We start from the raw sequence: 15,205 nt of genomic DNA on the forward strand, positions 1-15,205 counted from the left end.
GGGGGGGCTGCAGTGCAGAGCAGGCCGTGGAGGCTCATGGCAGATCCCTGACCCGGCAGGGAGAAGGGCTCCAAATTTATTCTGCACCCTGCAACACAACACGCTGTATTTAATTGCAGCCCGACAGCGTCATGAACCGAGGCAGAACTGTCAGCTTAGCAGCAAACTCAATCCAAGCGTGGTCCTGACCTGCAGCAGCACTGCAGAGCCGGGGGGGGGGAGGCTTTCTGCTCGCCTAGATTTGCTTTGGAGAGCCAAGTTCCGTTCTCAGCGCGTAGATGCACTCCTCAGCAAAACCGCTGCCAGACTTCTCAGTAATGGGCACCTTCGGAACAAAAAGGCAAAAGACAAAATACGGGGGCAAAGAGATCAAGCTTTAAGCTTGGCTTGGAGCGCATACTCACACAGAAGGGCATTTTGGCTGCAGCTTGTGCAAGTTAATTGGGCGGTTAGAGAGTGAGCTTCGGTCTCAGCGTTTCATAATCAAGATATCCACTCTATCTCAGTAAAACAGAAGAAGAACTGTGGTATATTTTTAGATGCTCTTTCGTCTTTGTAACTCTGAGGGGCAAGTTTTCCTCGGTATTCCCAAGCCTTGTCACTGCTCAAATCAATTTATTAGTTTTATCTCATCATTATTTTCTGTTATTCCTAGTTCAACGTCTTCGGACGTTTCCTTATTTTCTTCTGAAGGCTCCTGCTAGGCTTATTTTGTCTGTCGGCATTTTGAGAAGGAAAATGCAATCATCATACTGACTGAATGTCAGGGAGTGCCGTGATTAAAAAGTAGCTTACAACAAAACTCTTCCTTGATAGGCTGTTCTTTTACTTTTCATTTGCCAAGCTGAAAAGGAGAGCCAAGAAGTAGATGGAATCGGGCGGTGTCTTATATTTAAAATCACAAATTTAAATAATTAATTCAAGTTCATTACTTAACTCCAGCCATTTTGTGACTTTCTAATGACCCATAAGACCATGACCCAGACTTTTCCCGCAAAGTTAGCACTGCGTCCCCTGAGCAGCACGGAATAGTTGGAAGCACTGGGAAACACAAGACCTTAAATATTTCATAATCGAATGTGTAACAGTGAGTTGGAGAGCCTGATTAACAGGGACAATCCATTAAGTTTAAATTTCAGCTGGACACGAGTGGCCTGATCCAATGTCTAAGGCAGCCCTGCTTTGAGTGGGGCGGCTAGGTAAGATGATTGCCTGTGGTCCCCTTCTGATCTAAATCGTTCTGATTCAATCAGGAACCTAGAGAGGTCCCTTCATCTTGAGGGACTTGAAACTACTTGCCTTTTTTTTAGGCCTTCAGTTCAGGGTTGAGAAACAGTGCCTACTAGGGCTCCACAGTGTAGATAATCTGAGCCAAAATCTGAGCTGCACAGATTCTTTTGCTGATGACAAAACTTTCGTATTGCAGAAGCAGCTGTAAAGTAGCCTCCCACCCTCTGGGAGCCCACAAGGAGGGCAAAGCAAAAATAAGCTGTTGTATCTGCAGATTAAATATTCGAGTACTGTACTGCACTTTTTCAATTAACTCTCTAAGCAAAACCGCCTGAAACCAGCAAGCAATTGCATCTATTACCTGCTTCCTCCCATCTCTCTTCATGTTCATCATTCATCATTTAAAAAAAAAGCTACCCTTTCTGATAACTCCCCTTTGTAATCAAGGTAATGCAGAGTAAATACTTACATTTATGTAATAAAACAGCTTGGCCTATCTACAAATGAGAGCATATAGATCCCCTCTTAGGAAAGTATGTATTTTAAGACTGGAACAACAGCTTTATCCATAATTCAACAAAAACACAACAGAAAAAAACAAACAAACAAACAAAAAAAACTGCAGAACTGAAAAAGATAATTGCCATAATTGCCATTGCACTGACTTTTAATGAGAATACTGCCTGGGTGGAAAGTAAAGTGTATGTACACATGTGGAAAACAGCCGAGACTGGAACTAACATGCATTGCTCAACTTTGTAGTTTGCTCTCCAAAGCAGCTCTGATGTAACTCTGCTTTTGTGTCCTATTACGATAAACAAAAAATCCTTCCTAAGCTATAATGAAACAATTGGAAGGCTACAGGCAATAAGGTTGCTGGTGTACTTAGATCAGCTGATTTTCATCTGCAGAGTTTGCAAGCACCACAAAACTGCAAAAGCAAAACCTCCAAAAAAGTTGAGGGTACACATGCATTTTTGTAGATGACATACTCTTACTTATTACCATCGACAAGCTCTTTGAAATCAATCTGTCACGTAGTCCAAAGTGCACTTCACTTACTGTAGGTTTAATAAAGGTCTCCCTGCAGTATCTGGTATATTTTTAAAAAGCAAACGCACAAAGACGCAAAAGTCAACCCATGTTTTTAAACTGTGCAGAAACCCCCATCGCTGTCATAAAGGCCGCCAAGCTTAAATCACGTCAGGTTTTGCTCTTTCAGGGCATTGCTCTCACTGCTCCACCGTTTTAGATCAGCTTTTGGTGTTGCTGCCTCCGTGCCAGGTGCCGGGGCATCACAGCCTAGAGGTGCTCCCAAGCCTTGAGAGGGCCTTGCTTCATCCGCGTTGGACAGAAAGCTTCTGGGAGTGCCCGAGGAGGAGCACCTGTGAGCGAGTGAGTGTCGAGGAGTGAGTGTGCATGTGGAGAGGGATGGCAACATGGCCACAAATTAGAGAGTTGAAGCGTATTTTGCAAGCAGGCAGCACTGCGTTGCCCTGCGAGGACCGTGCTGGTGGGCAGAGAGAACCATAACCCCTTCGTCGGTCATCTTTACTGAAAGGTTCACTGGCCTCCAAAGGTTATCGGGAAGCATTCCTAGATACAAGTTACTAGCCAAAGCCAAATTTCATAGTCCTAAGAAAAAAAAAAAAAAAAAAAAAAAAAAAAAAAAAAAAAAAAAAAAAGACAGCAAACTTTGCCACAGCTTTTGCAATGGAGTTAAAAAAGCAAGCTTCACACATCCTGCTCGCTTCATCTCTGCATACTTGAGCAGAGCCAGGCACAAGGTCACGCTGGAAAGAAACTACAAGGGTTGAGCAAAACCTAAAGAGCAGAGCAGAAGGCGAACTATTTTGTCTTCACGGCAGGAAATCATCATGGAGAACCAGATTGTGCAGAGCTAACAACCAGAAAGTCTCTCAAAGGAGACACAGTTTCTGAACAGAGGTTCAAGGTAACTCTGACCACCTCGTGTGAGGTCAGCCTGCAACAGTTGTAGAGTAATACTAGAAGGATATGCTATCCTTCTAGTTCTTCAATCTCAGAGCGGTGCTATACGGATAAAATTCACTAATGCTGGTGAAAGAACCTTGGATACTACAGGGAACAGCACCACAAAAATGCCTAAGAATACTGAATTCATATTTGCATGTTCTAATTGTGCCTTTGGGTTCTCTAAAATTGACTTGTTTTCAGTTTCATGGAAATACTTTTAAAATTGGGAGTGGGGAGTAGTGTCTGGAAGAAGCATCCTAGAAAAGGGCAGCCCAAAGTCTGAAAACTCCTGCTCAGGAAAGAAGGAAAGGATGTTTGGGAGCCTTGTCTTTTCCTGACCTGGCCCTCTGACCATGGAATGTTATGCAGGACAACGTCTTGTTCTGTTCTTAGCAGGCTTACAACGCTGAAAGAGGCAAGAGTAGTAGCTGGCCACGCTTGAGGGTGTGCTGCAGTTGAACTGAGATTAAGGTCAATTCTCTAGACACCTTTCTGTAGAGAAAAAGCCCCATTTTTTTCACTTCATTTCTGTAATTTGAAGGTAAATCTGAGAGCTAGGCAAATGCATATTTCACCTGAGAGGTATCACTTGTTTTTAATTTCTTTCAGAACATCTTTCGGTATCGGATTCTGATTCTTTCCTTCAGGATAAAGCTGTCTTTATGCAAAGCAGTGTGCCTAATAGCCATCCTCAGCTACTTAAACAAGTCAATTTTGCAAGGACTGTAGGTGTCAAGCCAGAGCACCGTTTGTGACTACAGTACAGGGATCCTAGATTTTAAATGAAATGTTACCTCATGCATAATTTCTGTCATACTTGTAGAATTCCAGTTGATTTATCTCAAAATTAATGTTGCTTTCTGTAATTTCTACACATGCTGAAGCTACTGGTTTGTTTTTTAAATTGCCATTTTGCTTTGCTTTAAACATGGGTTTTCTTTAAACTCTAAAGAAACCAATGAACATTAAAACTTTGTACATTTTTAAAATGACTGCTAAGGTCAAAAGTATAAAAGTATATGTTGCATTAAAATTGAGTGCTGTTTATGTATTTAACAGAGATGTATGTTTTTGCACTGTTAAAAAGAATGATCTATGCTTTCTTTGGCGGGGGGGGATGGAGAGGGAAATCTGTGCTCCAATATTGTCCAGTAGCTTTCATATTCTAATTACTTTAAGTAAAGTTCTAACAGTTTGCATATGATTCATGATTCTGATTGCTTCTGTTTTATTAATTCTGATAATTTGACATGGTCTAAAGTGTTCTTCTCATTTGGAACAAGCAAAATACACCTCCTGGTGAGAAATTAATCCAACAAGCAAATTGGTTTTGAATTATGAGCATGATGCTGCCAACAGCAAGGTTTAACTTGAAGTTGATGAAATCCATAAAATGATGCAAGACAAGCTCTTTATTTCTACAAAGCCTCCAAGTGGTGTTGATATGGAAATACCATGACCAGAATACTTTTTTCCGCACCAAATCTAAAACTTTTATCATTCCTGTTCAATAGACACTTAGTACTTAAAAGGAGAGCATTATTCTTGTCAGGCCAGGGCAAACTAAAATGTCATGAGAAGATGCTTCATCCATCCATCTGGCAAGCCACCAAAGCGGTTCTTACGAACCTACGAAAACATTCCTTAACCTAAAATGTTTAGTGTTTGATTTTGAACAACATGTTGCTTGCGTACTCCCGACTGACCGAATCTGAACCACCCAGAGCCGGTGAGTAGGCTGAGTATGAGACCACAGCCTTAAATCTCGCTCCTGATGCGACACTTGAGCAGCCACTGCCATCACCCTCCCCACCCCAGGACTCTGCTGCCTCAGCTCTCCTCATGCTGGCCCACAGCAGAGAGCCAGACAATGCCCTCAGAGAGGAGTCCACCTTCTCCAACCCTGTTGTGGTTTGAGCCTGGTTGGCAGCCAACCACCACGCAGCCGCTCTCTCTCCCTTCCCCTCCGGCAATGAGAAGGGACAGAGAGCCAGGCTTGGGGTCTGAGATAGGACTGGGATGGGGAAAAATTCCCCTTTATGATCACGAGCAAAAGGCAGACTCGTTAAGGGAAGAAAAAAAGAGCATACATTTATTACAGACACTAACAACACATAACAGAGTAGGACAGTGAGAAGCATTGCCACATCTTGAGAACACCTTCCCCCCACCCCTCCCTTCTTTCCAGTCTCAGCTCTGCTCCTGATATCTCTACCTCCTCCCCCAGTGGTGCAGGGGCAGGGAATGGGGGGTGCAGTCAGTGCTGCCGCTTCCCTTATCTTCAGTGAGGGGAGTGTCCGGAACTTGTTCCTTCTGCTCCATCGTGGTCCCCCTCTCACAGGAGACAGTCCTCCACAAACTTTCTCCAACATGAATTCCTCCCATGGGCCGCAGCGTTCCCCACACTGCTCCGTCATGGGTCACCAACTTCCTCCGACTGGATTCCCTCCCACGGCTGCAGCCCTTCCCGAGCTGCTCCGGCGTGGGACTCCCCCGCATGCTGCAATCCTCCCAGCGCTGAATTACAGCAGCGGGGCTGCCTTTTCCCATGAGACCCCGGCCTTCTTCGGGAACAGAACCTTGATCATGCAAGCAGAAGCCACAGGCTGTAAATCAGTGTCTGCTCCACCATAGATCTCCATGGGTGGCAGGGGGGGCCGCCCTGCCGTCTCACCACAGGATACAGGGGGGTCTCTGCTCCGGCACACCTCCCCCCTCCTTCCTTCCTCCATTCCTCCACTGACCTTGGTGTTCATGCAGCTGCCCCAACTCCTCCTCACCAGTCCCACTGCTCCTCACCACATCCCTTCTTAAATATGTTATCACAGAGGCGCAGCTGATGGGCTCAGTTTTGGTGCAGAGGTGGAGCTGGCTTGGAGCTGGGGGAGCTTCGAGAAGCTTCTCACAGGGGGCCGCCCCGATAGCCCCCTCCCCTGCTACCAAAAAACTCCACCACTCACTCAACCTAGGACAAACCCACACAATGACTGCCTCACACGCTGTTTTCTATTTTCAATTTTAGGCAGCCGACGAGCCCCAGCATCCCGTATCCCTAAAGCCTGGCCTTCCTCCCCACACCTTGCCAGCCCTTGAATTCCTGCCTCTCCTCTCCTTGGGGGTCCGCAACCACCATCTCACCCCCCAAACCTCCCCCCCCCCGGGCATCCGCATCCCCTGCGCAGCACAGGGGTTGGCGGTTTCCCAGCCTCCACGGGGTGTCCCCCATCTTCCCGGTGGCGGGGCTGGGGGCTGCAGCTCTGTTTCTCCCAGCCCTCGGTGCAGGGGTGTCCAGGGGCCCTTCGGAGACTCCTGAACCAGTTGTGGCTCTTGCCGGGTCTGGCTGCCCCTTCCCACTCTCCAGACACGGCTGGAGAAAAGATCGGCTCGTGTCTGGTCGCATTCCTGCCCGAGACCAGGAACGCCAAGCGGGGCCGAGAATATAATTAGGGAATTAACATCAGCAAACCAGGAGGCCATGCTAAAAAAAAAAAAAAAATGGGGAAAAAAAAAAAAAAAAAAAAGGGGGGGGGAGGAGGGCTGGGATAGGGCTCAGAAAAAGATCCTGCCTTTGCGCCTGCCAGTCCTCCTTGCCTGCTCATGAGGCCAGGGGCAAGTGAGCCAACATCCCCATGGCTTGGAAGGCCAGAGCCTGTTTGAAAACAGGTATGAGGATTACTGCCACGATGCTTCGTTTTGAGCAGATTGAGCAAGGGCAAGAAGTGTAAACAGAGTCACATGCTACAAGTTTGACTGTCTCCAACTAAGCTTTCTCTTTCAGGGACCACATAGGCTTTATTTGCCTCTCCCTAATAAAGAGAAGGCCAGACTGCAAAGCAGGTAAAAAGTGAGACACGCAGTATGATGGCAAATAGCATTTTAAATTCACCTTCTTTCCTGGTGTTCTTGAAAGTCCCCTCTTGCTCCATCCCTCCCTCCCACCAGCAGACCCACCTCTGACTCTTCCCCTATCAGTAATGAGGACAATTAGCTCTTCCCTGAATGAAAACTCAAACATAACCCAGTTTATTTCCCCAAAGGGCACACGCAGACCTCGGACGAGGGGGTGTTCAACCACAGGAACAAACCCTCCCGCTCGCAGACAGGACTGCACAGCGTTTTGTGTCTCATAATCAAAGGGAAAGGCGGGTAGGACGGGGTGGGAGAAGGCAGCTCTGCTGGAAGTCTACAGCGTACGCACTGCTGGGGGAAGAGCTGCCCTGTGCCGAGGAACAGAAAAAGGGCTCGTTGCTCAGACAGGCGAAAAAATCCTGCAACTAACAGAGGTGCAAAAAGGGTATGACATCTCCCGGCTGGACTCGTCGGTGACGGACGGCACCTCCGCGTCAGGCGGCTGCGGCGAACGCTCCCCCAGTCCCTGCGACGCGGCACAGGGACCCGCAGGGAGGAAAACCAAAGCCTAGGAGTGCCTACCGAGAGAGATACTACCCAGGAGGAAGTCAAACAGTAATTAGCTCTCTACACGGGCTGTTCTGTAGCCGAGAAAAGCGAGTCTCCTTCCTCTAGGTGACTTAAAAGGTGTGGCATCTTCCCCACGAACGGAGGAGCATTTTCCTCACAGCTGGAGCCGATGCTCCCAAATGGATTGCTCCGTGCCCAGCCCACCTGTCACGAGTGGGTAGTTAATTCATATGTCATCCAGTGCAGAATTTCTTTAAAGAACCAGGTGTTTTGGTAGCAAGCCCCGCCGCTGACAGCACAGCCCTCCTGGTGCAACGGGACCTCCTTCACGACTGCCGCTCTTACACCTTTTATCCTAGACCCTCAAAGGAAATTTCACGCCATTATTTCCTTTGAATTTTCCATGTTGCTGTTTTCCATCTTCTTGCTGGGAAGGCAGACGCATGGTAATGGGGGAACCATGGAGGTGGGGTGAAGGGGAGATACAGCAAGACCTGGACCTTTCAGCCGGGTGTGTATCCAACCAGATGATTGTAGGAGACATCACAGATTTGCTTTAAACAGCCCTGAGCATTGCTCCAACTTTTTTTTTTTTTTTTAAATAATGTTTCCAATCACCTACTACCTTTGAAAAGGCACTCATTTATTTTGTTTAATTAAAAGACGTTTTTTGTTTGCATCATGGTTTGCTGAGATCAAACCCAGCATGTCTGAATAAAGAGAGCTCATCAGTGAATGAACACCATGGAACCACTTGATAATCTAAAAGTAATATTAATATTAGGTACTAAAAGCTAGTACATAAAGCACTATGTGCCAGCCCCTTGTGGTAATACCTGCAGGAGGTGCTGGAGGGCAGTGATGTCCCAGCTGGGTGTTTTCTGGGAATGATTTTAGGAGGCCTGAATGGAAGCTGAGAGGCTGAGGCACACAGCAGGGAGGCAGCATGGCCTGCCACTGTGCAAGTGCTATTTAATGCAAGAGAAATAAACTGTTAACTCTCTGAATTTGGGGGGTTTTCTTGTTTTAGTTGCAAAAATCCCCTTCCCTCTTTCTTTTCAACCCTATTAGCAAAGCAGCTCAATGATGACCCCAGAGAAGAAATTTTATTATTCTGCCTCCCACCAACAATATAAATCCAAGAGACGCACTCAGGTGAGAGAGCAGGAACTGCTGGCTTGCTGAAAGGAACACAATCATCCAAAATGCAAGTGAACTCACGAAGCAGTTCGTTACACCCTGGTGCAGAAGCTGAGCTTTGGCAGCAGGAGATGAACCTGCTTAGAAGTGGCAAGTGGCAAGAAGCAGGTTCTCATACAAACTTACTTTCAGCTCTGCAGAACCACTCTGAGAAAAACACCCAGATCTTCTGCTGTAAAACAAAGTCAAAAATGTTACACAATACTTTAAAAGACAAAAAAAAAAAAAAATCCACTTAAAGAAGGGGGCTCTAGAAAGAGTTTGAGTGAAACAGGCAGTTTGCAGATTTATGGCCCATCGTGTACATCCTCCTTACCCAATAGAGTTCGTTATTTCTCTTAACCTTTCATGCAACAAAAAAAAAAATAAATAAATAAAAAATTCTTACAATGCAGGCAACATTCAGAAACACAAAGAGAGTAGCAGCCCAGCAAGTGCTCCACCTCTAAAGATATAGCCAGTTATAGTTACATCCATTAGTCTATGGATGCAGTATTTTACACTGAATATATTTCTTTCAGCTAGGAATAATTATTGTCATCTCAGCAGTTCAGGAACAACACTATAGGCAGTAATAGAAGATTATTATTGTGTTTATTCTGTTTTTCTAAGCACTTTAAATCTTTATAAAACATCACAGAATCTCAGAATACCAGGTTGAAAGGGACCTCAAGGATCATCTGGCCCAACCGTTCCTGGCAAAAGCACGGTCTAGACAGGATGGCCCAGCACCCTGCCCAGCTGAATCTTAAACGTGTCCAATGTTGAGGAACCCACCACTTCCATTGGGAAAGTGGTTCCCAGTGACAGATCATTCTCACCGTGACGAATTTTCCTCTCGTGTCCAGTCAGAATCTCCCCGGGAGTAACTCGTACCCACTACACCTCCTCTTTCCCATAGGACTCCTTGTAAAAAGGGAGTCTCCAATTCTTTGTAGCCACCCTTTAAACACTGGGACATGGTGATAAGGGCTCCCCTAAGCCTTCTCTTCTCAAGGCTGAACAAACACAATTCTCCCAGCCTTTCCTCACGTGGCAGGCTTCCCAGTCCCTTGATCATCTCTGTGCCCCTTCTCTGGACCCTCTCCAGCCTGTCCACATCTTTTGTTGCATACTGGGGACCAAAACTGAGCACAGTGTTTCACGTGTGGCCTGACAAGCGCTGAGTAGAGTGGGATAATGACTTCTTTGTCTCTGCTGGTGATGCCCTTGTTGATGCAGCCCAGCATCCTGTTGGCTTGCTTTGCCGCTGCAGCTCACTGCTCACTCGTGTCCAGCTTGCGCACCAGGATGCCCGGGCCCCTTTCCACAGACCTGCTCCCCAGACAGGTAGATTCCAGCCTGTGCTGCTGCACTCCTGGATTCTGTTTTCCCAGGTGCAAGACCTTACAGTTGTCCTTGCTGAACTTCATAAGGTTCTTGTGAGCCCGCTCTTCCAGCCTAGCCAGGTCTTCCTGCAGGGTGGCTCTCCCTTCCAAAGCGTCCACTTCCCCACTCAGTTTGGTATCGTCAGCAAACTTCATCAGGTTTGTTGTGGTTTAAACCATCTAAAACCTTTTTCTTAGTACTGACCGACCTTCACTGTGCTCAGCAGGATCCCAAACTCCACAATACTGTGGTCAGTGCAGCCAAGGCTATCACTCACCAAGATATTACAAAGTAGGTTTTCTTGGTTTGTAAGTAGCAAGTCCAGCAGTGTCTCATTCCTGGTCGGCACATGGAATATTTGTAGGAGGAAGCAGTGCTCTACTTATTCCAGGAACTTGATGGATGGCACGTGAGCCGCTGTATTGTTCTTCCAACAAATGTCTTGGTAGTTGAATTCACCCATGAGAACCAGGTTCTGTTGACCTGAAGCTTGCTTAAGTAACCCAAGCATTGCTTCATTGACCTTATCATCTTGGTTTGGAGGTCGGTAGCAGATGCCTACTGTACGATCCCCCTCGGAGAAGACTCCTCTGGTCTTGACCCAGAGGCACTCAATAGGGCTTCCACAATTCTTGTAGCTGAATTCTATACATTAAAGGTTCTCCTTAACATAGAGCATGACTCCTTCACCTCTTCTTCCCTGCCTATCTTTACAAAACAGCCTATAGCCATCCCTTGTGATCCTTCAGTCCTGTGAGTTGTCCCACCGTTATCTCAGTTATTCCTATTCTATCGTAACTTTCTGACTGGGCACGGAGCTCCAGTTCCTCCTGTTTGTTCCCCAGGCTGCATGTGCTGGTATACGTACGCTTGAGGTGGTTGTCTCCTGGTTCCCAGCTTGGGAGGCAGCTAATGAACATCTGTCGCTGTTCTGGTTGGCCTGGCTTGTTCCCCAGTTGGTTGCAATGATGTCAGTGTCGCCACTTTGCACATCACCCGCTCCCCCCCCAAAGTCTTTCAGTTTAAAGCCTGCCTCACCAACTTGGCCAGCCTGCTGCCAAAGATTCCCTTGCCTCTTCTAGACAGGTGGATCCCATCCCTCCCTAGTAGGCTGTAGTCATCGAAGAATGACCCATTGCCCTAAAAGCCAAAGCCCTCACAACGACACTAGCCCCAAAGCCAGAAGTTGATTAGCACTAAACATCTATTTCTGGCTGCACCCTGTCCTCTAACTGGTAAAATGGAAGAAGAGCTAACTTGGGCACCAACACTTTTTTGTTTGAACCGCCAGGGCTTCGTAGTCTTCCTTGACTCCGTCAAGGTTCCAGCTTGCAGCGTCATTCGTGCCCACACGGAAGAGTAGCAATGGATAGTAGTCTGTGCTTTTGACAAGTCGTGGCACCCTCTCAGCAACCTTAGGTCCCAGAAGGCAGCATACCTCTCGCGACTCTTTGTTAGGCTGTCAAAGGGTGCCCCAGAGCACCTCAACAGAGAGTCACCCACTACGAGCACTCGTCGCGTCCTTTCGCGGTACCTGCTGTGTGCTGCTGGTACAGTTTCTCCCTGCAGACCTTGCTCATGGGAGCCTACAGCTGCTAAAGCTCCATATCTGGTTTTACTCTAGCCAACACCTATGACTAGAACTGTTTTTCTGCCCTCCATAGTAAGGGAGGTAAAAACAGAACGTGCTTTGTGCACCTGAAAATGTGGTTGGAAATTAACAGGTTTATACATTTTTAAAAGTGATTTGATTTGCTCTTGGGCAATCTGAGAATCCAACATCACTGTTTCTCAACATACATTATTCTTGACACCCTATAGCCTAATGTTTGTGTAAAAACAGTAAACTATCGTAGAAACACTGCTTTGGATTCACATGGCATGGCTCAGCTAAGCTTCTAATGCTTACAGAAGTTATGCTGGCTGTGAAGACTCAACCGTATCAATACCTCACATAAAGGTTTGGATGAATACATAAAAAAAACCACCAAACAGGTACTTCCGAAAACAAAGAGAGGGCTTGCTACAAATTTCAGCCCCTGCTACAGATTCTTATTGAAGGTGTAAACAGATGAACTACTTGATATTCAAAAAGGTGAAAAATAAAATTAAAAAAAAATCTCAAGCACCTTACTGCTTTATTTCACACTGTTCCACACGTCTTCAAAATGTCTTTCACCTCCTTATGCACTGTTATTTTTAACTAACATATCCCGTCACACAAGTCTATAAAGGGGAGCTGATGCTGCTAAACCGTCATCTTTTGATCAGAAGGAAAAGCATTTTGGTCATGCTGTATTTCCTACGTAGGGCCGGCATTTCTGTGTCGTGGCACGCGTCACCCAGGCTGGAGCCCAGCGGTGAAGCACCAAGCCAGCAGCTGCCAGGCTGCGACTGGGGAAGGAGGGGTCTCCACTTGCCACTGGTTGGGACTGGGGGAGCCCGGGGGGTCCCCCCACTCCCTGCAGAGACACCGGCCGGGCCACGCCACGCCACGCCACGCCACGCGAGCGGCTCCTCGGCAAAGGCACTTCAACACCAAGGCGATGCACCGGGGGGTCGGCTGTAGAGTAGGAAAGAACAGTTCCAGCAATCACAGTGGTTTCACAATTGTTGTAGTAGCTTTTTTTTTTTTTTTTTTTCTAATAAAAGATGGGTAGGTGCCCAACAGAAGGACAGTGTCTGAATTCTGTCCTACGAAGCCACAACACTCACAGAATTATCTGATTCTAGAAAAGTAAGAGAAGGAGGGGAAAAAAAAAAAAAAACAAAGTACCATCTACCACATTCCGCCTATATAACAACACAATTTTTATAAAATGAGGGGTTCAGGGTTTTTTCAATCCAAAAAAAAATAATTGTTGGTTTGTTGTGTCAGACTGAAAGCTTGCCACTGAAGAGCACGCGCAGAGGCTACCTACTACAGTCCCTGCAGCAGCTCTCTGCTGCAACAGCCCAAAGGAAATACAGCATGTCAAAGACCTTTTCAGCAGGTGGCTACAAAAACAACCCCAAATCCCACAATTCCAAAAAGGGCCAAACTGGGCAAACAATCCTCTGGAGGAGACAGCTGGCAATCGCATTCAATGAGCTACTCCTTCCTCAGCATGCTACAGTATTCGCCCGACAGAAACAATTTTCAGCCAGTACTGACCAGTTCTTCAATGGCTCAGGACCTCTCGGCATGTTTTTTTTTGCCATCCCATCAACTTAAATAGAAGTTGTCAATAGAATTAAGGGCAACTCAGCAGCAGCCACACAGAAACAAGTGCTCTGGGGAGAGGTGGCTAGAGAGCGGCCTGCCTCGGGAGGCCCGTACCATGCTAAAAACCTTCGCTACTTCACTTTCAGCTCTGTGGAATTAATAACATTTCCTTTCCGTTTCTCACAAGTCGAGGTTCTCCTCCTCAATAAATTTATAAATGGAAATATTTCTTTGAATCTGTCTGGCTCGAAGCACGTTAGGCGATGTCACAGCACAGTTATTCATCTACCGGCAAGCTGCCCCAACTTCCGTCATCTTCCACCGTTACCGAAAAAGGGAGCATTTATAAAAGTCCATTTGCCCATCTTCAAACATTCTGGGTCCTCCCCCACCAGCTAGCAAACCAGGAGAACAATCACATCCAGCAGCCAGGAAGATGCAGGGGCTGCACAACCGACGCTATTAAATGTTAGGGACGTGAGCTCATGAATCCGAGCCCTCCACTCAACCCCCAATGCAAGAGCTCCCTCTCTCCACTTCTTTTAACACCTCAAATGGGATTTATGAGCAGATCCACCGTTCTGGGGAGACGCAAGCTCCCACCCTGCTCTTCACCCTCCTCCTTCAGTAGCTGTTGATGATAGGGCTGTCGCTGTCACACAAAAATAAACTGGGCCAGTTTTGTCTCAACTATCCGAACAGCCACAGTCCTGAACCAAAGACGCCTGCGTGTCCCCAGCCAGCCAGGTTCTGGGGTGAGCTCCCCCAGGGCACCCTCAGGCTGGTTCCAGCACAAGCTTCTCGGAGCTGTACCCAGCCTCAGCTCTGCTGCAGCAGCACCGGGCTCAGCCCGTCCCCGATTCCCACACAGTACAAAGCAATTCCCCACCGCCCAGCCCGGCGAGATCACCTGGACCTCCCTTTTCCTTCGGACAAAGAACTTCTGCTGCACAGTTCAACCAACAGAAAGGCAGGAGGACGAGAAGTATCCGTTAACTTGATAATATCTTTCTTACTAGGAGACTGGAGAAAGGCGAAACAAAAGCTTTGTGTAGAACAGAACTGGTTTTAGTCAAAAATACATCGTTAAATGCTTTTTAAAAAGTAAGCAGGTAGCCCAAGTCAAAGCACTGTGACAGAAAGCAGCATGTTTCTATTTAATACCTTAAAGTATGCTAAAATGGTTCTGAAGAACACAATGAGCTGGCACCTCCTTCTCCAAAAAGGATACAAGGGGCAGAACTTGGATGTAACAGTTTAAAGAAGGGATTAAGAAAAAAAAAAAAAAAAAAAAAAGGTCTAAATTTGAAGCAGTATTGTTTGAACAAAAAGCATACTAACTATAAGTCAAGAGTGAACTTCTTTCATCCCTCTACTAACTCCTAGGAGCTGACATATTACAGCATTAAAAATCTGGACTGTACCTAACAAAGTATGCCGGGTGGTGAGTAAAGCATCCACTTTCTTCAGTACCTTGAAGTACAACAGCTATTATAAATTTATTTACATGTAAGACTCGGACATCAGGGCAGGGGGCAGAATTGATCTGACCTCTCTTCCTCTTCCTTTTCCATCCCTCACTTCCACTTCATTTAGTTTATTGACTATTTGAGTTTATTCAGAAGAATACAGGGGAGTGGGGACCCAACAGAAAAGCAGTATTTATGCATCGTATAAGCCTAGATTAAAAACTGTCAGCTATCAATTTTATATTTAAGTTAAATCAGTATACTACACACCACAGTCCAGACTCATTGCTTATCTCCAAAATACGGCTGAAAAATACAA

This window comes from Tyto alba, unplaced genomic scaffold, assembly GCF_018691265.1.
Source record: "Tyto alba isolate M040663 unplaced genomic scaffold, T.alba_DEE_v4.0 Super-Scaffold_48, whole genome shotgun sequence".
NCBI classification, from domain to species: Eukaryota; Metazoa; Chordata; class Aves; order Strigiformes; family Tytonidae; genus Tyto; species Tyto alba.